This window comes from Drosophila kikkawai, chromosome 2L (assembly GCF_030179895.1).
Source record: "Drosophila kikkawai strain 14028-0561.14 chromosome 2L, DkikHiC1v2, whole genome shotgun sequence".
Classification (NCBI taxonomy): Eukaryota; Metazoa; Arthropoda; class Insecta; order Diptera; family Drosophilidae; genus Drosophila; species Drosophila kikkawai.
Genome location: NC_091728.1, coordinates 22,406,325 through 22,431,040, shown reverse-complemented (window position 1 = coordinate 22,431,040; position 24,716 = coordinate 22,406,325). Strand labels below are relative to the sequence as shown.

Sequence of the window (24,716 nt, the reverse complement as noted above, 5' to 3'; positions counted from 1 at the left end):
TCTGTGTGTGTGGGAGTGTGTGGTTTCTGCAAATTGGCGAAAGGTTTTATAGAGTTCAGCGGAGTAACGACCAGTTTATCAATTCTGTATGGTAGCTTTGGTCGCAACCCGATAAGAGTTGTATGCAAATACGAAAAGGGGTTGGGTCGATGCACTGAAAGCAATAATGAAGGAGAGAGGATAAAGATATCGGGGGTGTGAAAATACAAATTAAATTAAAAGATAAGCCAGCCAGGGAATAACACATTTGTGATATGGAAATTATAATAATAAATTATAAATATGATATGCACTTTTAAATTAGTCACTGAATACTAACTGATAACAAATATTAATTATTAAATTAATATATATAAAAAACTCCTTCTTCTTTCACAATTTCCCTAATTTATTTTACTCCAAATAGCTTAATCAACATTATAGCTTAAGAGCTTTAATAAATAAGCTATAAATTAATACACACACTTGGGTATAATTTACCAAAAGTCTAGCTCCATTAATACCAACTCGAAGGGCATCAATTTCTCTTTCTTCATCTCGTTCCTCCTCCTCAAAACACAAATTGCAACCTTTAACAAATATTAAGATTCATTTGCACCGAGGAGAATCTAATTTCTTGACCAAGTCAGCAACGTCTGTGGTTATTAGCTGGCCAACCGCCAGCATCCAGCATTCGACAGCCCGGCGTGGCTAATTAATTTCCATTCAAGTAAATGGAAATGCGTAACCATAGAATGCCGCAAATTAATTTTCGGACGGAGAGAATGAGAGGAGCCACCGACAGACAAACAGACAGACAGACAGACGGACAGTTAAATGTTAGACAGAGTGTAGCTGTTAGATCAACAAGGAGAAGGTACTAGAGAACAGTGCGGTTCATTAGTAAAAAATAAATATTTAATGAAAGATATACAAGCTTAGAGATTATTGAGAAAATATATATATAAATATTCAATATAGAAAATTATTTACCATTTCTTGAAAGGACTTCTGATAACAATTTCTATAAATACCATAAAAACCCTCCTAAATTTTAGTTTAATAATAAATTTAGGCAATTATTTGTACATTTTTGGAAACCAAATTCCACCAGATTTTTCCCTCTATAACTTTGTTAACATATTCCACTGGCTTGAGATTAATTGCAATTATTATTACAAAAATTCCTGCGCCTTTCTGCCTTTGATACGCACTGTATACACATACTATCCATTTATTTGCGGGCAATATAAATTCCTCGAGTTCTCTCTGCCATTTTTATTTGGATTTTGCGGTCTGGTCTGGTGCTGTTCTATGGCTATTGCTGTTTATTGTAATTTTTTATGGTCCAGCCATGGTTCTTTTTTTCGGACCCATAACTAGCGACTGGCGACTTCGACCTATATACATACAAGTGATTCTATTTGTGCCTTGGACATATTCGTAGGCCTAAATCCAAAAGGCCGAGACCTCGACCACCCAAACACTCGCAGACTTTTCCACTTTCGCTTTCCATTGTGCGCTGTTTTGTGTGCCAGAGGAAAATAAAGGAAAGGCGAAAAGAAAATGTTTGCTTATCTCTTTGCCTACACATTTTTATGTGTGTTGTGCTGTGCTTTTGTCTCCCGCACTCTGTTGAATGGGTGTTGGGGCTTAAGGATTCGCTGTTTTGGACTTTTTTCGGATAGTCATCAGCATGCAGAGCCACATGGCTACATCCACGCCTCCTCTTCTAATCTCCTCCAAGTTCAGCGAAAGCGAAAGCCTGGCAAGGAGGGTCACCATAAAAACGAGAATCGTTCTACGGTTGAAAGTTTGTCGTGGCAGCGAAATATGCCAGATTGGTTTTTATTTAAATTAGTTTTAGATTCCTTCGGGTTCGCCTTCGATCCAATGTTGGCTGAAGTGTTAAAACTGAGGATACAGAAATTGATTTTCGGTCATGAGATTGAGAACTTCAAGCGAGCTGTGTGAGCTGTGGCGGCTTCCGTTCCTTTCTTTTATGGCCAACTCAGCTGTTGGCCCCAGTCTCTCAGACGAATAAATAAACAATATGGTTGGGGAATCGGATTTCAGTGTCGCCTATCAATGACAAATTGCATACAGAGGCAAATGTTTTCGTTTGGGTGTGTACTCCTTCCATACTTTATCCCTTTTCAAGACGACTGCCAAGTAATAATGACAGTTTATTAAATGCCAATTCAGATCCACATCTCGGATAACCCATGGAAAGTTTGGCAAACAGAAAATAACACAACTCTTGATTGCCGGCCAAACTTTTTTCGTTAACCTTTTCGGGCTGACCCCGAGACGGTCGAGCAGAGTGGCATCGCATCGGCTCCTCATCAGCATAATCCCATGGGAGGTAAGGAGGGGCTTTTTGGGTAAAAACACACAACTTTCCCAAGCCCCAGCGATACACGCACGCCCCACCACTCAAAGATAACTTTTGTAAACATCTCTCTGGCTGCTTGGAGATACATCTTGGCTCTCCCCCCAAAAGCCTCCGTATCATTTATCACGGCTTACACACCAAAAATATCATTTACATGGCAAAGGCAAAAGGCTGTGAAAACGGAAAAGTGAAATGAATTATGTTGGAGGTGATGAAGTTATCATTGGGCTATCAACGCCACGGAGGCGGAAACCGTTCAAGTTGTCAATGAGATTGATTATTCAAAAGGGTTAGAAAAGGCGCCAGCTCAAAGCTTTTCCTCAAGTGTCAGGAAAAATTACAATTAATAATTAATGAATTTTTTCAAATCACTAAAGAAGGGTGAGGGTTTTTACGTATTATATAATATTTAATTTGAAAGAGTATATTTAGAGATATTGATTTCATATTTATGATTATGAATTTAACAAGAATAAGAGAATAATATACAACTTTATGAACACAAAACGAGATATTTTTGTTATTATAAAGACACAGTATTTCTTAGAAATTAATAAAAGGCTTTCTGTTATTTAATAACCCACAAAAATTAATAAAAATACAAAAACACTATAAAATGCTGTATAAAACCATAAAAATATGAACAGAAAATTGGTGTTAGATTATTCAATCATTTCAAAGAGAAAGTTTCTCAAATTATGTGTTAAGTCTTGGACACCATCAAAGCCATTGAAAAGTTAATCAATTTTTTGCTTAAAGAAATTCTTTAAAAGCCATGCAAATTGGTAAACAAAAATATCTAGAGCATACCTAATCATAAAATAGTTCCACTTCTCTGAATAATAGCAAAGTAAGATCTGTAAATTTTTAGCTAAAAAAAATCTTAATACCAATCAAATTTTAAGACATTTCTGCTCCCGCCTGAAACTTGTTAAGAAGCAATTTCTAAGCAAAGTTTTTTAGTGTTGTCTGGCTCTTTGATTGTTATGTCTTCGCCACTCTGCTTCGCTTTATCATATCTCTTTCACTTTGTCATTCTCTGGCATTCCAATAAACAGTTCTAGCGCTTTTTTTTGTTCTTTTTCCGTCGCAAAAGAAGTATTACTATTATTATTATGGTGACCCATTTTGCTCGGTGTATATACTTAGTGTGATTTTCAATTACCAAATTACTGACCCCAAAAGCGATTACTAAACATGCTCCACTGTGTGCCATAACTGCTTTAATACCCAATATATATGTACATATATGTATGTATATATACTTACCACAAGATTGCTTTATCAGCAAAAAAAAAAAAGGAAACACGAAGAACAGTTAGCAGCCAAAGAATAGAACTGTATTGAATTGGAAATGGAGGTGGATTCGTATGGGCATGTATCAATAGCAACAATGGAGCTGGTGGCCTAGTCAAATATGTGGGGCTCTGTGTTTGCTTTAGATAAGCTATCAAAATAAGAATTTCCTATGGAATCCGCCACCTTAAGATTCCAAATCCCCATCGACTCTAAACCGTACAAAGAAATACGATTAAATTCGGTTCCCCATATTATATTTATATTTTCGCCACGCAATTTATGAGCTCATCAATGGCAGCGACAGGTTGACGCTAACGATTTGAATACTCAGCTTTATTTATAGGGATTTATCAGAGCAATCTAATGTGTAAACAGGGGGAAAAATTACGAACTTGGAATTATAAGGGTTATAAAATAAATACAAATTAATAATGTAGTACTAATTATATTTTCAAAGTTTAGTTATGATGATGTTTTTGATCCCCTTTTAATAAAGTTTATTATTTATTTTATTGTATTTTATTTAAATTTAGGCAAGATATTCTTCATTCCAAATATTTAATTCCCGGACTACCTTCTTACCAAGTGTAAATATATATTTATTTGCCCCACGTTTATCTCCTCTATATTGTTATTATATATTTTTTTTTTAGCAATTTGTTGAGGCAGTCGGTTTGTTGTTGACTCTTCGCTGAGTCAGTTCCTTAATGTTCTGCTCTTTCCGCTGCCGCCTTTGTTGGCTCTTGCCGTTCGACTTTTATCATTTTGATGTCATCGAGCGGGTTCTTGTGCTCATAAAAAATCGTCTTACGGTGTTTTTCTTCGTCTTTCGAAACCTTTTTCTTCCTTCCTTACCCCCGGACTGAGTTTTAATATCTCATTCTTGTTGTTTGTTTGGTTCGAGTTAGTTGAGCGCGTCAGCTGGTCGCACCATAATTTTAATTAAAAATCGCTTAAAATCCTTGGGAAATTGTTGAAAAAAAAATACCAGAGAACGAGCAGAAGATTAAGATAGGTAGGTTGGCAGGGAAATATGAGGAGGTTTATAGAAGGTGACTGAGTGTCAACACGTGCCAGATTGTTTGTGTGTTTGTTTGAAGCTGGCGAAACTTTTCCGTAAAGTTTTTCAACAAATTGAAAGCTTCTAAAGTTGCAGCGGGCTAAAAGTATCTGCAAGATAAAAACGACAAGATATAGAGAGCCTGAAGAATGAAGTTTTATGCGCATGCAGTTTACTTGTTAGCCTGACACTTTGCCGCATTAGCATAAACAAATGGAGACAAATTTCATAATTGCCCTGAAGGTGGACCTTGCCAGGGTGCGTTTCAAGCAATTGTTTCATGTTTTAATGCTTTAGTTACCTTATTTCGCCTGCAACCCTCTCACGTTCGGGTTGTGGGGGTGCGTCACCCATGGCGTATGATGAATTTGACGCACGTGCATGTCACACGTCACACTGTGGTTGCTCGTTGCTTGTTGTTATTGTTGTTGTTGCTACACGGTTGGTTGTCCTTGTTGCTGCTGTTATGCCTTTGTTATCCTGTCAGGTTTCAGCTGATGGCGTTGTCAACATGCTTGCACGTACCGTGGGTTTCCCTGGCGATATCCTTACATTTAAAAGGTGAATTTAGCTTGTCACTGTGCTTGGCAACGTTGAGAGTCGACTTCCGGTTAGCGGAAATGCGAATTATGGGGTATTTCTTTGATTTAAGATAACGAATGTTCTTTTTTGGTCAGTAGTTGTGGGGGAAACTAAAAAAAGCAAGTGGAAATGATAAAGAGACATCTTTTAACATATTTTTGGAACCTTTAATATTTGATTTTTTATTAAAAAATAATTCAGATTAGTTCATTTAGAATATATTTAGGCTTAAATAATTAATTATTAATTATTTGTATTAATTCAGGTAATATTTAGACTTAAATATTTCCTATTTATTCCTTAGAAAACAATATTATAGCCAGAAAAAAGAGCATTTAAGCCTATCACACATCCTTGCAACCAATGCCAACATGTGTATTTATATATATCCACCACTTGCCGCTGCTTTTTCGTGCATATTTGAATCGAATTTGTTGTTGCCACTGCTGTTCCCGCTTTTGTTGTTATTGTTGTTATGCCAGCGGCTTACACACAGACAAATGCAGGAATTATCATACGCACCGTTGACCCAAATTTTTTAAACCAAACCGAAAACAACACCCTTGGAATCAGCCGAGACACAACGACGAGCCCACATGGTAAGGCAGAGCTAGCTAGGAGGAGTCATTTCGAAAATAATATATATTTGGCAGCACGTGCAGAAGGAGAGGCTAAGGGATGGGTTGCCGCTGCTGCCGTTCATTATGCTTAGTTTTTGGGGCGCGGTTTTGGGGTCCCCTTACGAAATTGGGTCAGTCAGTCAGTCAGTCCCTGCCGCAATATGTGCAGTTTGTAGTAGATATATATAAAATATAATATATATAGTGTGCCATATAATGGAATGCCATTTTGCCAAGTTAGTTTGTTATGCATTTTGCCCTCGCAGGCTCACTCTGATTCTCCATTCTGCATTCTGCATTCTTCGCTTTTAGCCTCTGTCTTTGCTCATTAGGCGACAAAGCGTTACTTTCTTTCGCTGCCTGCCACTTTAGGCCCCTTTTAGGCGTTTCGGCTAATTATGAGATAAATTCGTCCAACATCTGCAGTGCCTGGCCCTGGCCTCTTCCCATCTTTCCGGCGAAAGTGTTGGCAAGTGAACTCAGTTCGGTTAGAGGATGCATTTTATTTACGACAAAGTGAGCTTGCCGCCAGCTGTGTGCCACAAGATTTAAGGGAGGGTAAGGGGAGAAGCCAGGGGTTTCCCCTTTTTTATGGAAAGTCTTTCTCTCACTAAAAATTGCTAGAAGCTATGGATGTGGAAAATTGTCTTTTTGGCAGAAGGGGGGAGAGAGACTAATTTATAAGTTTTGCTGAGTAGAAAAGCACTTACCAAGGAAAGGGGTTGGCTTTCATATATATTTATCACAGTTAAGTTGGGGATTTCAAGCTGGGAAATGTACATAATCTAAACTCAAGCTGATTACTTATAATAAATGCAAAAATATTCCAATTGTTTCTCCTATTCCATTTGCCAAATGTCCAAATACTCTCAGATATCTGCCTCATTCCTCATTCCATCGAATCAAAAGATATTAGAGATTTCCCTATTAGGCCAAAGACCCTATCGAAAGTTGATCACTTGAGCGGCTAAATGCCTTGTCTTCTTGTCTTGTGTCTGGTCTTTCGCGATGGCTTGTCTAATTTCTGGCCAGCAGTTAACAAAGACTAGATTTTGACAGCTCTTTCTCCTGCTCCCTCTGGCTGCCTGCCTTCTTTCCCTGCTGTTGGCCATAAAAGGCGGTCGGGACAGCCAAAAGCAGCCTTACATAATCCCGCTGGCCATTGAGCATTTCTCGCACATGGCGCTGCCCCATTGTTTGTCTGTCATTATTAATCCAATTAGTAGTTGTAATAGAACGTGGACGTTGCACAACCCAGAAACGTGCCCCAAAGGAAATTGGGTCGCTTTGTGGCACGAGACCGTGCGAATCGAAACCAATTGAGAGACAGTTGTGTTGTAGTTTTTGTTGTTTTCTGGTGGAAAAAGTGGGCCCCAAGGCAAGGGGATCAGCATGTCAGGGGTAAGCGGCTTAGTAGCAGCTACTTAGCAACCGATGTTAATGATGTTGCCTGCTGAATGCTGAGATGGTGACATAAGCGGCCAATGTGCATCTAGATGCAGCTTAGATTGCAGTCCAAAAAGGTCAAGGTCAATCTATATTAGATATACATAGTTGTATCTCAGACAATGGTGTCATGTTCTGCTGGGCATGGGAATTTTCAAAAGAAAAACCTCTTGAAAATATAGCTGTTGAGATAATTAGTATTATAGGAGCTTGGTTTTGTCTAAAAATTAATAAAGTAATGTGTTTTCTTTGGAAATAAATACTTTTGGACAAATCTTTTGATTTTTTATTAATTTTTATTTAATATTTTCTTTGTTTATTTTAGAAAACTCATTTATGAATATATTTCATGCCTTAATGTAATATTTTATCGTAATATTTTCCTATTTATAACTCTGAAAATACTTAATTAGTAATCAAAAACTACACAATGTTTTACTTACTTTTAAATAAATTATTTTTCCACTAATCTCTAAGCCTTAACAAACAGATAATAAAATATACTTAGAATATATAAATTGATTACTCATTAAACCAGTGCTAAGTAATATAAAATTAGTCAGAAGATTACAAAGCAGTGAAGGAGTCATTTCTTAACCCATAAATCATATTATTCATCAGCTTTAATAAAATATTATTACATCGCTAAAATTTTAAAAATTGTAATATCTTAAAACCTAGAAAAATATACCATAGAAAAGTTTTTCAAAATTGAAATAAATGCATTTTTGGCTTAGTTATGATCGTTTTTTGATTCTATGCCAAGATGCAATGTCAAACTGCAAGTGTATATAAATTTCGGCTTCCTGAAGAAGTTCCTTTCCTGTTTTTGCTCCATATTCCTATTATTTAAACCCCTTTAATCTATTAAAAATATCTCTTTTTTTGTGGGAAAAATCTAATAATTTCCAAAGCTTCATTTAATTTTTAGAATGCATTTTGTTGGCTGCTTTTATATAGTATATCCAGCTAAACGTATAATTATTGCCTTTCAACACAGAATTTTCCCCCTTTTATTCTAATTGATTCTAATTAGAAAAAAGTGGGATTTTCTTTACGCTTTTATTATATGTAGTATGTACTCTCCAAGTATAATCAAGCGTAAATTATAACCGCAATTCGCACTCGTTGATGTCTGTTTCTGTTGTTTATTTATTGTTTAATTATTTTGCTTGTTCGACGCTATTTAGACAAGTGTTCTTCAATTTATAATGGGGCCTTATGGGGTTAATGCGAACATTTAATATTAATTCGAGCTGATTGTACTTACTATATATGAGTTATGGTTGGTTTTTATCGCTGCGCCGGCTGTACGTGATGTTTTTGTGATATATTCTACATATATGAGGCTGTAAGTAATTCTAGCCTTTTTTATTTGGAGTCTGCATTTGATAAAGGAATTCGCCAGAAAAGCAAATTTGATAAAATATTTGGTTACTTTACTTGATTCTGATTTATCAGCTTTTTTGGAGAATTTTGGTTTAAGATTATTTCCTAGGGGAATATGAAATTGTATTTATTTCTCTTGAGCGATTATTATTTCCCGGTCTTTAAGCTAATGTTATCCCAGCAAACAATCTTACGGGCAACATGTGTTTTACAGAGTGTGACGTTTGTATATTCGATGTGTTGTTTCTGGTTTATATCTTTAACAAATTGTTCTACCTATTGACAAATAAACTGGTACCGGCTGCCAGCTCAATGTTTTCTTATTTACAAATACCCGAAGAAACAATCATTTTATCAAATGTTTTTTGAAGCCTCCAAGTTGGTGTTAACCTGTGACACTCTAGCTTTGAAAAATCTTTAAGAAAATCAACTTTAAAGTAAGCTCTAAAGACCCTTATGTAATGGGCTTAAAAGTAATTTGATTACAAGCATTTTTTTTTCTATAAATACATACGTCTGGCTGTTGCATTATTCTATTACAATCATGAAGCCAGAGGTCACGAGTTCGTAAAAAGAAAATAACGTGAAAGACTGACAGCCTTCATGACTAATCGCATCAAAATGTACTGTGACCACAGCTATCAAAAATATTAATCATCCGGAGAAAAGGCAGAGAGCCAACAGCAAATAGAAACAGAAATCGTAGAAGATTGAGATGGCTCGTGGAGAATTACGAATGCGGTTTGGTAATCACCAGGGAGAGTGGGAATATGAGGAGAATTCCTGCACATAGAAGTGCTTCTAAATGCACACACACAAGACTCAGAGGCATTGGCATTGATTGAAGCCCACTCATCCAACACTCATTCCCGCACTCACATACTCGTTCAATCAATCCCGTCTGCAGGCATTATTTGCATAAGTTGTTGAACTTTAGATAAACGCTCATGAGAGGCACCGGGTGTCGGGTGTCGAGTGTCAAGCCATCTGAGGTTCAATGGGTGAAAAGTGCCACAAAGCGAGAGTTTTAATTTAGCCTCGCTCGAGGCTCTCTTTCCGAGTGCCATCGATAGAGTTATTGCTTCGGATATAGATTCATTTTGATTTGCATAAATTGCCGCAGGCTGCTCGAAACTACCATAGAAACTTTTCCTGGCAAAACTTTGCCTCAAATTGCTTCTACCTGCGGCAAAGCACACACCTCAATCCTCCGAAACAAAAAAAAAACGTAAATTTGAACAGCAATTTGTGTGTTTCAACGGGCGAACGTGACATTCATGAGAAAATGTCCAATAAACACAACATTTCTAGAGAAATATGAATAAAATTGATAAATGAAAGCGCAATTTGTGTGAGTCAGACTCAGGCAGGCACTTATTTCTCTTGATATTTTCCTTCAATGTTTTCTTCTTTGATTGTGAAAAGATACTTTGAATTTCAAAGAATTTCCTCTGAGGCATGTGTAGAATATTTATTTTATTGTTAGTCAACAAAATGTAATTAAATACAAGAAACTTTTGTTTATTTACAATATATAAAATGATTTTTGATTCGATTAATATATCAGAAATATTCTAGAAACATTTTCAAATGAAATTTATTCCAATCTTTCGCTACAAATTCGTTTTAGGTTAAGCCACAATTCTTAGCCACATATTCTTAGAAAGTTTTTATAAATTTCCCCCTTTTTTAAAGGTCACCCTGAGAGTATTTACTTTTCGCTTAAAGCCAGACCCTTTGTATTTTTCCGTCAACATTTTGGAGGCCGTTAATGTCACCGCCCCACCACCCATCGCAGCATCTGAGTATGCTGCTCTCGATGATGATAAGCAACCGAGCAGCAGAGCAACACAAACCCAAACGACATTATCATAATTGCTTATGCTTCATTACATATTTGCCTGAGCGAGTACATGGCGGTCATACAGATAGGCTTAAAGCCGAAGTACTTCTCCCCCCAAAAACCTAACCAAATACGGTAGTCGAACCCGCCTTTGTCGACTCAGCTCGCTCTTAGCTCCACAAAAATATAAAAATAAAACGAAAAAAAAAGGAAAACAACGCCACCATAATCATTGAATAAACAAGCTGATAAAACAAAAGCAACATAAATAAGCGCAAATATTTGAGGCAGGCAACGAGAGAGCAGACATACTCCTAGGAGCAGATAAAGATAGAGATCGCCAAAAGGCAACTCCAACGGAACAAATAGACAGGCAGGTTTGGACAGTGAACCAAATGGAACTTTCTATGGTCAATATTGTGATCTTGAGGTGGGTTAAGGGGTTCTTTTTTTGTTATAGAAATTAGTTCTCAGAAGGGTTTGGCTTTTATCAGGGAAAGATCTTGGTTTGGTGTGTGAGATTTTTGAAATAATAGTAGTCTCAATAAAAGTAAACATTTTTTAAGAGTAATAATTTATTAAAAAGATTGTTTAAGCCTTTAAAATATTTTATATATTTTAATAAACCATTATAAACATTTTAATTTGATTTGATTTTAATTTGAATATTTTTCAGCAATTAAAGAATCTTTAAAACTTTAACTTTTCCCCGTGTAAGAATCAGAATTGAAACCCAAATTGCCGTATAGCTTAAAGTCCCGCTTTTTAAGTCGGATGCAGACAGGGTCTTATAAGTCTTTACTAGCCGCTTTAGTCGGTCGAACTAACGGCAGGCCCAAAAAAGGGCATGGTCTCTCCATGGCATCTTCCATCCGCATCTAAAAATCATCGCCATGTGTGTCCACTTTTTTCTGTGCTCCATCTGTTACATATATTTTTTTATCTGCTTACCCCTCTTGGCCGCCATGACTTGGCGATTTTATTTTCGCTCCATTTGTGGCCATAAATATTCAGTCAAGTGTCATCGTTGTGGCATGTCTAGTGGAGTCTGAAATGAAATAGATGCAGGCAACTTGGCTGGTTGAATGGAACAAAAACGAGGCACCACATATGAGAAGGCTTAAAACGAGTTAAGTCACTTCTGTGGTCTCGCGACCAAGTGGCCTCCGCCAATGGCTACGCCTTCAGCTCTTCAGTGGAACAGTCCTCCAATCCTCCAGCACCGCAGGCACCACACACCACACACACCAAACCCCAATCCGCAATCCTCTAAGCCCGAACCGCTCCCGGACTTCCAACTGGCTGCCAATTGTGGCAGCGGCTAAAGATTTCGTTCGCTGTTTTGTGTGACCGCAGCTGCGACCCGCAGGAAATGAATACTGAGAGAAATAGTAATTAAAATTAGAAGAATTTGCTTAAAATGAGGAATTTTGATATCAATATTTCTTATAATAAATCATTTTAAAGTGTTTAAAGAATTATATATAATTGTATATAATTTCAAAGACAATATTTTCTTACCCCAAAATATTTTCACTTCAACTAACCTAAATATTTCCCTCTGTGTATCAAATAACGTTAAGAAAAAAAAACCGCGCTAGAGAACCAAACAATGTGGCCAACACAGATGGGTCAGACCTTAAAGGGGGAAGATTGGAGCGATGTGGTCTCCGTAGCGGGTGTTTTGGGTTAAGTTATGGCGTTGGCAAAAGCATTCCATAAGAGCTTAGCAAAAAAAAAAAAGAGAAGAAAAAAAGGGGGGGGAACGAGCAGGCGCGTGGGAGGTTCGATGAAGTTATCATCGTTGGAGATGAATAAATTTTGCCAAGTTTTTGGCATAACCTGTGGACAGCCAAAGGATGTAGATTATCGTCGATAAACACGACGGAGAGGTTGTTGAGCAGCGATGTTGATCAAGGCAAGATAAATTTGCGTTTTGAGTGGGGTGCATGTTAATAGGGACTTTTTTTTTGGGGGGAAAGATTAATTGCAAACTGTGAAAAATAATTTCTGAAATGGTGAATACATTAAGCATTTACTTTGTGTTTATTGATTTAAAGGGAAACTTTTGTTTTCTTGGTTGTTTTTTGTGCTAAAATCATTATTTTAAAAGTAATTTGAAATATATATACATAAAACTTATTAATTTTAACTATACAGATAAGTCATAATTAAAAGGTAATATAAAGTGGTTTTATGGGCTTTGTTTGTTTTTTTTTTTTTTAAATATTGTACACATTTTTTTAAACCGAAAATACCTATTTATAAAATTATATATATATTAATTAAATTAAATTAATTAAAGCTCAGAATAACTCTTCTTCCAACCCTCGTTGATATGCAGAAGCCACTCACGGAAGTGCAATGCATGTAAAAGTCATGAATATGATGAAGTATTCAAAGCAAGCACAAGAACACACTCATTCCTAAACTCCTTGGCACAGGAAGCTGCAGGATTAACTGGCCACTTGAACACGATTATGTGGGAAAGAGTGAAACGGATACAGGGTCTACGATAGAGATAGCTAGAGTGAGTGAAAGAGTGAGTGGATGAGTTATTGAGAAGCATTTCGATTACTAATCATTGAGTACTTATCGGGCAATGAACATCAGTCTCAAACAGATAGGTGGGGAATTATCTATGTTTTTTAGGCTCTCCCTCTAACCACTCTACCCCTCTCTATCCACCTACAATCGTGGACATAAGTATTTTGACACAGCTTATAGCTATATTCCAGCGCGTGTCTCTTTGTACTCGTAAAAGTTACGGGATCCATTTCACTTTCCAGTAAGAGATTATATTTAAAACTTAAAAAAAGCAAAAGATGTTTCTGATATGTAAATTGACTTCTTTGCTATGTCACGTTATGTGAGAGATCATGAATTTTTGGGTGGACAAAAATATTTTGACATTGCATTCAATCAGTTCTTATTTGTTTCGTGCGCATTAAAGGACGTTGTTTGTTATTTATAACTCCAACTTATAAATCTTTTAGCAGCTTTAATACATTTTTTTGTCAATTTTCCTAATTTCTGTACCGTTATTTAATGAAAATATGGGAAAAACACGGGAGCTAAGCCAAATCCAGCGAAACGAAATAATAATTAAGTACCAAGCAGGTATTTCGGTCCAGAACCTCAGACTATTTTATAAAGTACCCCGACAAACCATTTACTACCTAATTAACAAAAATAAACTGACAATTTCGACGTATAATTTAGTCAGAAAAGGGCGACCTTGCAAGAGTACGCCTAGGCAAGATCGTGTAATCCTTTCAAAATTTAAAGATAATGTCCTTATTATACCAAAAGCAGCTTCAATGGAAGTTCAAAATGATTATGATTTTTAAATTAGTAGAAAAACAGTTGAAAGAAGACTTAAAAAGGCTAACTTTGCTACTAATGTGGCCCGTCAGATACCTTTCATTTCACCTAAAAATGAGTTGAAACGATTAGCCTTTGCCAAATAATTTTAAACATGCCTAAGTCCTTTTGGGAAAAAATTTTGTGGACCGATGAGAGTCCTTTTGAGTACCATGGTTAAAAAAAATAAATTTACTGCAGATTACCAAAAAATATTCGCAAGAAAGTGCGACCTAATAGGCTAATCGTTTCAACTCATTTTTATGTGAAATGAAAGGTATCTGACGGGCCACAAAGTAGCAAAGTTAGCCTCTTTTAATAATATTTCAATTGTTTTTTTACTAATTAAAATATCATAATCGTTTTTAACTTCCATTGAAACTTCGTTTGGTTTAATAAGGACATGTTCTTTAAATTTTGCAAAGATTAGACGTTCTTGTCTAGGCGTAGTTTTGCATGGTCGTCCTTTTCTGACTAAATTATTCGTCGAATTTGTCAGTTTATGTTTGTTAATTTTGTTTGACGGGGTATTTTATAAAATATGCTGAGGTTCTGCACCGAAATACTTGCTTGGTACTTAATTACTATTTTGTTTTGCTGGATTTGGCTTAGCTGCCGTGCTTTACCCATATTTTCATTAAATAACGGTACAGAAATTAGGAAAATTTACAAAAAATATATTAAAGCTGCTAAAAAATGTATGAGCTCGAGTTATAAATAATAATAAACTGTATTTTATGCGCACGAAACAAATGAGAGCTAATTGAATGCAATGTCAAAATATTTTTGTCCACCCAAAAATGCATGATCTCTCACATCACGGGACATAGCAAAGAAGTTAATTTACTTATCCGTGTCATCTTTTGCTCTTTTAAAGATTTAAATATAATCTCTTACTGGAAAGTGAAATGGATCCCGTAACTTTTACGAGTACAAAGAGACACGCGCTGGAATATACCCATAATCTGTGTCAAAATACTTATGTCCACGATTGTATATAAGCCCTCTCCTTCTAACCACCCTCCCTTGCTCTAAGCTCAATCACTCGCACGTGCTCGGAGGTTAAAGCGGTTATTCACGCTCAATTTGCATACATTTCATTTAGTCGGTGAATTTTGCTCTGCATTTCCATCCATCCATCTCTCTCTCTATATAATATAGCTGTCTATCTACCTGAATTATTACCTGAATAATATATATATTGGTTTCTTTTGCTTTCGGTTTGCTGGTTTGCTCAAAGTGCACGGGGTCCAGGTCACGTTTTTGATATTTCATTCAATCAAAACAAATTGCTCTGGTCAGAGCCGTCGCCGCGGCTGCCCTGTGGTGCTCCGCTCTTAAATAAATAAAAATGAACAGAAAATATACCATACACTCGTACCTACCACAAAACCCTGGCTGACCAAGCCCAGGGGCAAAATCTTTTTGCGGTTAACTTATTTCAGTGAGCTTGGGTCGTTAGGCAAACGACCGGCGTAAAAAATGCCCAGATCGTTAAACAGAAATTAGATTAAACATGATAAAAATGCAAGTCCCAGTCAATTACAGATTCCATGATGCCGAAGAATGGTAGAACGGGCGTGTGGGCTTGGCCCGAAGGAGTTTAAAAATTGCCAATTCTTGGCAGGCACTTTGCTAATTGACAATTTCCAAAACCGTTGAAAGAAAAACTTTTTCCGCCTCGTGCTTTTCTTGTCGTTTCCTTTTGTAATAACCCAAAAGTCAGTCATTTCGTCTAAGCCATTAAAAAATTAATTGGCCGCCTTCCCTTCGGGGCCGGAACACGCCCCATACATCGCACTAATGCCGCTTTTAGCCAAGTTAAATGTTTTCCCACCCCAATCTTCCAGAAACGCCCCAGAAGAACAAGTCGAACGAACGCACAACAGCAAAAAAGGGCTTGTCCTCGTCGTTGTAGTAGCTGTCGTGGTTCCAAAAAATAAAAGTAAAAACAAGAAAACGAAGCGAAACAAGTAGAATGGCTTGGAAAAAAACCTGAGGAAAACCTAACTGAAGAAAATGGAAGCGGAAAATAAGGGGTACTTTAGATAAGAAGAATTTTAAATACCCTCTCTAAGAACATATTTAATTTTCAAAAATTTATTTCATAAATTATTCTTCCTCATCAAGAGCTATTTTCTGACTTAAAAAGCTTAAAATTTAGACTAATTTCCTTAGAAACAATGCCAAATCAATCTACATTAAAGCTATAAAAGTAGTTAACCTTCAATAAAGCATAGAACTCTCCAATAAATATTTAAATAAATATAATTAGTTAATTCCTACAAACCTCCATTATAACTCACTTAAAAAAGTTTGTATCTTAGGGTATTTCAAATCTTTTTATACAATTTGCAATACAATTAAAGCTTCAACTCTTCCTGATTTAGTTTTCCCAACTTAGTTTAAATATAATCTGTACTTTCCGGTTAGCTCTTCTTCCTCATTGCCAACTTCCTAAGAAATCTGGTTATACCCTTTTTGCCTTAGGGCGCACACTCAAGACACAACGTTTAATCTTGCCACAAACTTCTAATTTTTATTGCTTCGCTTTGTCATTAGCTTTTTGTTTTTATTTTTTCAACAGTTTGTTTTCTTAGCTGGCTTGTTTTTTGTTTTGTTTTGTCCGAGTGGTTTGCCAATTGCTTGGCTGACCTTTTGGTATAGGAACCCCGTCCAATTATGAGGTTTTTCTACTCAATGTATCTCTATCTCGTTCACTTGACGCTCAATTTGGCGCAATTTGGGTTTCGAACTCGGAATCGTATTCGTTTCATTGTTTATTATTTACTCCGCGTGGGTTGAGAGCCAACGAACTGACGCAAGCTCTCGATTTTAGCGGCTCACCAAATTTACAATATATGCTTTCTGACTATATAAGTAGTATATATGACGCAGATTGTGAGCGGATAAGATAAGATTCTGTAAATAATTTGTACTTCCGTTGCCGGGCGACCTTCCGGAACCTGAACAATTGATATCAATTAAAGCGGCAAGTGAATCACCCTAGAATTCCTAATTGATAAGTCAAAAGGTTCTGATTAAGTTCAGACATGAATAATTGGGTGCCATGGAAAGAGAGGGATAGTTTAAAGAGAAAGAGAGAGAAATAGGGATGGTAAGGATGAAGATTTGTATAAAAAAATCCTGAAATCCTTAAAGTGGGGAACTGAAGAGAAATGGTATATAATACATTTTACTACATTTTATTTTGGGTAGTATATTTTTGTTAATATATCTATAAATATACTGAATTCATGAAATAATAAATATGATATCGATTTTAATCGATATACAAATTTTATAATAGTAAACAGAAATTAAATAAAGGATTATTCCTAAGCTTAAATACATAATTTAAATTTTATAGTGTGCAATTTTTTATCGTTCGATTAAAGAAATGCTCCGATAATTACTTCGATATATTTCCCTCCATTTCTGACCATCTCTAGGCCCCTGACTCTTTATAAATATGTCCGCCTGCACGTTTCTCACATCAGTTGAAGGCATTTTTATGCACTTCATTTATGAATGACAAGCCTTCACATCTCGGTTTGCCTTTTTCCCCCATTTTCTCTCCACTGGAGAAAAGCGCAAGGGCAAACAGAGAGGAAGCGGGATCCCAGGAACAAGGACAACCCTTAACCATATTCAGTCCCTGGGTCCAATCCTCTGCTGCCACTCCATCCAGACAGTGTGCAAAATTTTAATGAGTTGGAAATTTAATACCCAGAGAAGATTGCAATACGAAGGGGGGGTGTTCGGCTCGGCCGGGTTATGACTGCGGTAGGTCAGCCCAACGGAGCGCAAACGATTCAATTTTGCTCCCAGCGAACACTTAAATTTTCCGTGAATTTAATTGAAAATGAACAAAAAACAACGAAAAAATAAATCAGTGAGTGAGGCAGACGGCTTCACCTTGAACTTGTCTAGAGATTGTCGTCATTTGATTTGAGTTTGCTGCCCGGGAAAATATAATACATACATTATATGTAGTATAGAGCTGAGTTCATTTCGTATCTAGGCTTCCGCTTTTTTCGCCTCACACAATGCGCAATTTCTCCCAGATAAATCTTTTCAGTGCCAGTCGCAGACGCAGTTTATATTAATTCCTATTCTTTGTCAACTAATTTTGTATTAAATTAATATTAATATTTGTATTTTTATGATCTTTTTCTTTGCAGTTGGTTCTCCTCCTAAAACGGAAACGGTGAGTTCTCAAATAAAATAAAAATCATTTGACTTAAACCCATTCCGAGACTTGAAAGTTTCATTGCGTAATTTTATGTGCTACTCATTTCCATTATCGTTGCGATTTCAAGGCACAAGATCTTGAATTCCGTTTACGGCTCTAATAATAATTAGCCGGCAACGGGTTGGAAACTCGTTTAAAATCCTCAAATGAGTCTGCACACGTCTCTTGCCCCTCCTCCGTGGGAGTTCTAATTGTAGTTTAACTCAAACACTCTGACATAATTTACGATGTTTCAACGTTCTTTGTTTGTAGCTCTTTGTTTTTAGATTTTTGCTGCTGCTTAGCAGTTTTGGTTTTTGGCTTCTACCTGTCAGGGCAGAAAATTCTGGGAATTTTTAAATTGCATATTGAGTAGCAGCAGAATTTTTCAAACCGAAAAGGGGCCACTTTGATTTATGCAAGCGGTTTGTTATGAAAATTGTGTGAACCAGTTGAAAGGAAGTGGTTTTTGTATAAGGAAAAGATATAACTTTTGGCTATTTAAGAAGTTTGTTTGGTATTTGGGCTTAAAATATTTTAAGAATACATTAATTACCTAATCCAAACGAATATATAATAAACTATTAAATTATTGCTCTCGTTTATAAATTATACAACTTTTCCAATGATTTTTGAGATTAACAAAGGCTTATTAAGCTGATATTGTCACAGCGTTTCCACTTTCATGTCACCTTCACAACGCTCTTATTTACAATACTATATGTTCCCTGTCAATATTTTCATATATTTTTTTTTGTGCTGCTTTCCACTGATTGCACATGAAATTCTCGTTTCCCTTGCAATTTACATTACAGAACCTTTGCTTTATGCAATCGCTTTGACGTGTCACTCCTGCTGACACGCTTATACAACTCAAAAAAGGTAGAAGATACTATATCTCGCACACGTTCTGTCTAGTTATCCAACCTGTAGATACTTATACTCGCTCTATGGAAGCACAATAATCATTTGCAAATAACTGTAAATGAGTTGAGTTGACTTGAGTTTAGTGTCACGTTGATATTTCAATGGATGATCAGAGGGTCTCGCCATTCGATAGATACAAATGTGACCAGGCAAGATCCGAGAGATACACACCGTTTTGGTGGGAAACAAGACTGTGCATTGATATGATATGAGAACCATAAATAATAATTATGATGATGACGTTAATGTTGTTTGCCAAGTTGCATATTATTCAAGTGTTTTTTAGTGTTTTGCCATTTCTGTTTATCCAAGTATTAAAGGCTTTGTTGGTTTTCCCCTTTCTCTGGGCTCCATGACATCATCATCAGAGCAGTCTTCTGGATTTTAATTTATTTATTTTACGCTCAGTTAAAACTTGGTCTCTTCATTTATTACATATTCTGCGTCGCTTTGGGAGTGAGCAAGATTAATTAAGCGTTTAATCTTTGATTTATGAAGCTTCAATTCATTTTATTTTTGGGTGGCCTCAATTCGCCTGCGGCGGAAGGGTTTTTCATTTAAACCCTGGCATTATTTGTTCAGAATTTGTGCTGCTGTTTGCCTAAAATTATAAACAAAAGCTATCGATTTAGCAAATAACACAAACATTGTATACATTTTGTGTTGCTATTTTTTGTTGTGTGCCAAAAACCAATTTATTTAAGCTTAATATGGCAGTCAGACAGGCCTTAAATTGAATTATACGACGCGTGTCTGGGCAGCGACCACAAACATTTCTAAAATTTAAACGTTTTTCGGGTATGATGGGTTCCTAGGAGAGGAGATGTATTATTTAAAAATAGCTGAGATGGGTTTTATATTTTTGTGTGTATAGGAGATCCGTTTGAAGCTTGATTGAGAGAGAGAGAGCAGGGTCAAAGCACCAATTAAATATGGTTATATGATATTCTATAAATAAATTGAGTGTTCTTGCTGATGCATTTAATTTATTTATACAGTTTAGAGAGTCTATAAATGATTTTATATAAGTAATAGAACACTTCCATATATAAATAAAATATTTACAATTTTTAGACTCTTGAAATCATATATATTTTTTAAATTTAGGATTTTATGAGAAACTTTAAAGTATAAAATTAAACATAAGCAGCATTTACACTAATGCCTAAGCTACTTAACACGTTTTTTAACCAATCCAAATTATGTGGTTTAGACTCCCTTGTAATTGAGTTAATTCGAAGCGTTTTTCTGTCTGCACTTAATGGGTATTGCCTGATATTACCCCCTTTTTTGTGCAACATTCATTTTTCCAGATATCCACTGACAGGTGCAATTCATACCGCAGCATTGCTTTACTTTAGTTAAGTCTAGTTTTTGTCTGAAATGCCACAGAAATGCGTTTAGGCCGCCTCAATGCAATCGGCTAGCAGTTGGTTTTATTTGTAGTAATCTTTTTTTTGTTTTTGCAAAAAAGCAATACAGTTGCGTAGTTGGCTTAGCCCACAGGCCTGAACAGATATCGCTGAAAATTGGGTTAAGCAACCTGTACACAGGCCAGGCCAGCCAAACCAGGTGTTTTTTTATTTTGGTGTCTCTCCTCCGTTGGCGTATCTGTCACCAGATCCACTTCCACTATTTTTCCGTTTCTGTTTCGCTTTTTGCTCAATGAAAATGAAAGCAGGCCTCTCAGTCGCGTTGGTAATCAAGAATCCAAGTGGGTCGAAGATTTTCGCCGGCCCGTGAAAGTGAAAATCTTTGGAAAAGCTGACCAAATGCTGATGACTACACTTACTTTTGAAGCGCCCTAGTGGCCAGACTGTCCCATCTCATTACAACTAATTTGTTTATTTTGCTTTGCTGTCTTTTGGTATGAGGTGTCAACGTGGGAGAATCGCTGACTTTGCTGAGAAAGTTGAGCATTGCTGACTGGAGAGACAAGAAATAAAAAAAAAAAAACTATTTAGAATATGTATGACTTTATTACAGGTATAAATATATATATGTACTTTATAATAAGAAAAAGTCGTACTTTCATATCAAAACTAAGACAGAGTTTGCTTTATTAAAATTTGAAAATATCGAAAATTATCGGATGTAAAGTTAAAATATTGATATTATCGAAAAATAGCGGAATAAATCATTTGTTTATGTTGTTTTTAATTACTAAATTTAAATTTGTTACATCAAGTAGAAAATAGTTTTCAATTTCGAGATATATATCGGTGAAATATCGATACACTATTAATATTTCGTCAACTTTCAACTGGTATACATTTTCTAAAAATACCTTAAAATTTTTTTTTTTTTCATGAAAAGAATTCAGAAATTTGTCTTTTATGCTTTATATATTTATTAAAATTAATAAACTCTTAATATTTATACATAAAATTAGCTCTAAAAAATGTTTATTTTTATTAATTTTAACAATATAATATATTTAGCAAGCAAAGTATTTTTTTGTTGTAAATTTGAAGGCATTTTAACACTTTTATAAATATAGTCCAGTAAAAACAGCTCCCTAAAAACACTCCGAGTTCAAGCTGCTGTTAAATCAAAGTCTCCCATGTTTATTCCCATGTTGTTAAGCCACTTAAAAAGTATTTAATACATATTCAATATATGTAGATGGCCAACACAGGTGATATTTTCTCCATATGCCATGTTTGCTGTCCAATTTCCCACTCGAAAGGATCGACTAGCAGTTCATTTGCATGACAAGCTGTCGGAAGCCGGCGCCTCAATTCACGCAACAAGCAACCAAAACACGATTGGATTATTTGGATATATATTTGCTGTGGAGAGAGACAAATCACTTTTACCTGTATGCACGTCCCCAGCCACTTGGGTTACATATCATCCGCAGATACGGCGGCTATAAGTGGTCAGTCAGTGGTCAGTGGTCAGCTTGGGCGGTGTCCCTGGTTTTTTCTGGCTTTCTACCCTAACCAGTTTCTCAGTACATGATTTTGTTTTTTTTTATTTTTGTGCAGATTTATTGGCCATAATCATTTAGAGCTTATACAAATTGCATGGACAAGGCGAAAGTCGTCCAACTGAATGCGGCCTGTACCATATCTAGCCATATCTTTAGCCCAGTCTCTGAACGTTTCGGTGAACATTTCTTTATAAACATTTTTTGGTTTTTTTTGGTTTCTATTTTTTGTGTTTTATTATTAAGGCGTTGTCCCAACTTTGGTCGGTTTGAACCTTAATTAAAGCCAAGATTGCCGCTTTGGCACGATTTTCCTACGAAATTGAACCACATCATTAGGTTTAAGTCTGGGCCTATAGCATAATTGTTCAGGTTATGACTGAAACCCAATTTAAATTACCTGAAATTACAGCGCAGAGAGTGAAAATTTGTTTGGGAATGACTATCTGCAAAGAGATCTCCTTTAAAAGTAACACAAATTATGCATTTCTTGAAGTTAAGAAGAAATTTAAGCTAAGAAACTTTGTCATCAGCAGAGAAGTTTTGTAACTAATAAAAACTTTAAGTTTGACAATAAAAAAGTTGCTTCAAAGGAAGCTTTATTACAATTTTAATGCTTACTATATTGTACCTTTAAAAATCGACTTGTACAAAGATATTAAAGTCTCTGTCTATTTTTATCGGGCCTTCATTAAGCATAGTTTGGTGAATGTAAGTTAATGGTTTGCCTTTTTTTATGGCCAACGACAGAGAAGAGTGTAATAAACGACAGTTGCCATGGCAGAAGGGCAAATAATTCAGCAAAGAGTCTATTGTTTAAGCCTTGTCAATATGAAAAACGCATAAATCTCGGTATGTGACTGGTTTTGGTGGTCTCTCCACCACCCTCCTCCTATTTGCTCGACTTATTTGCATAGATTGGGGAGTTGATGTGTGAAGCCGTATAAATTTTTGGGTGCTCTATATTCAGGACATGTCACGTGATTTGATGAAAGTCAAACTCAATTTTTCTGCTTGTGCAGTTGACACGATATACACAAGCATGTACCTATAAATATATATAGTTTTTCTATACATATTTATCATGGCAACATCAATAAAATCAAGGCTTGGCTGAATTTCGATTTTCTGTTAAAGTAAATTGAAACTTTTGTTATTCGTTCTTTTTTCTTATCATCGAGTTATAAGCGTAACTGATTGGTTTCTGCTCCTATCTCCTGATAAATCTTAAACAAGAGTTTTTAATTATATTTTTTGGAGAGTGTAGGATTTTTTTTTTTTGGGAAAGGAATGTTTCCTGCCGCTTTTGAGTTATGCGATTCCTCCCTGCCGAAACTTGTTTTTAGGCCTGCAAACAGGAAACACGCGACTGAAAATCAGGTTTTATATTTTTTTTTGACTTTCCTGCGATAATAAAGATGATGCTGCTGGTGATGGCAGGTGAACGAGAACTTGTTCTACTGTTCACACAAACCCGCTAAAAGGAAAGTTCGAATTGGTTCGATAAATAAAAATGATAAAATTAATGCTAATTCCAAGCCGCATTTGCAAAACAAACATTCGACCTTAGAGGAGGAACAACAACTTTGATTTTCGCACTCGAAATTCGTCTCACGTTCCGGAAGGGGGCTTTGGGGCCCTTGAACGGCAGTCCGTCAGTCCATATAATGTGGCTATATAATACATATATAATCCCCTTGCCACTCGCAAACACGAAAACAAGTGCCTGGGCATGACATTTAAGATCTCTGACCAACACTATTCAATTGTTCCCATGAATTGCATGCTAATTAGGCATTGGCGGCGGAATGATTGATGGATTGACGCGGAGGTCTCTTGAGCGACTTACAAACATTTGGCCAACTTTACAGAGATAAGTTCACACCCACTGGGTTAAAGCCTCCAGCTCTTGGTTGAATGGAGGTGGTAATGGTGGTGGTGATGAATTTTTGTGCTGGTCGGCAAAATGTTTTTCGGCATTCAACATTCGGCGATTTTTGAGTCTCGCTTTCAACATTTTGAAGGTCTTAAAGCCAAAGCTGAAGAGGCAGAAAAAGTTAAGTTAATTGTACTTGGGATAGGCCATTGTTGGACTTGCATTGTCCAATTTAAATACACTTTTTATATTGTGTTATAATTTTGTTTTTTGTATTGCAGTGACAGTGACAGCAAAGGCCACACAATGCGCGCTTCTTTATATTATTATGAATTTGTTTTTATTGTATTTTTTAAGCGGCTTTTGGGGGCGGGCAAAAGAAAGTTATTTTTGAACCAAGACCAAAGGCGTAGCCTTCAATTTGCGGTCAACAAGGGGTTTTTCTAAGTTAATTAAAGTATTTTATGGAATTTATTGGAGCAGAATGTTTGCTAAAAGGAAAATAATGAGGAAATGTGGGTTGAAGAACCAAGAAAATGAGGTTCTGGGGAAAATAATTAGATATTAATTTTATAAGAATTTTTTTAAGTTAAGTTAAGACTTACAAAGACAGCTAAGAAAATTAAGGAATATTTATTAATTTGTGAAATATTTAGTAGTTATTATTATTTTGTAATGAAACTTTAATTAATTGAAATGCAAACTTATACTGGAACTCTTGTGCCTACCCCTTCTCGATTTCTAACTTCTCTTCCAATGTTACCCCCCTAA

The 24,716-nt window shown here is 36.0% G+C and overlaps 1 protein-coding gene across 2 annotated transcripts in view; it reads left to right on the top strand.

Moving 5' to 3' along the window:
* Positions 1–24,716, top strand: part of MESR3 (misexpression suppressor of ras 3) — a 54,842-nt gene that overhangs the window by 3,563 nt on the left and 26,563 nt on the right. For both annotated transcript variants that reach the window (XM_070286748.1, XM_017161060.3), the window contains exon 2: positions 18,161–18,186. The gene's annotated coding sequence lies outside the window, so the exon portion shown is untranslated. The remainder of the gene's footprint in view (positions 1–18,160; positions 18,187–24,716) is intronic.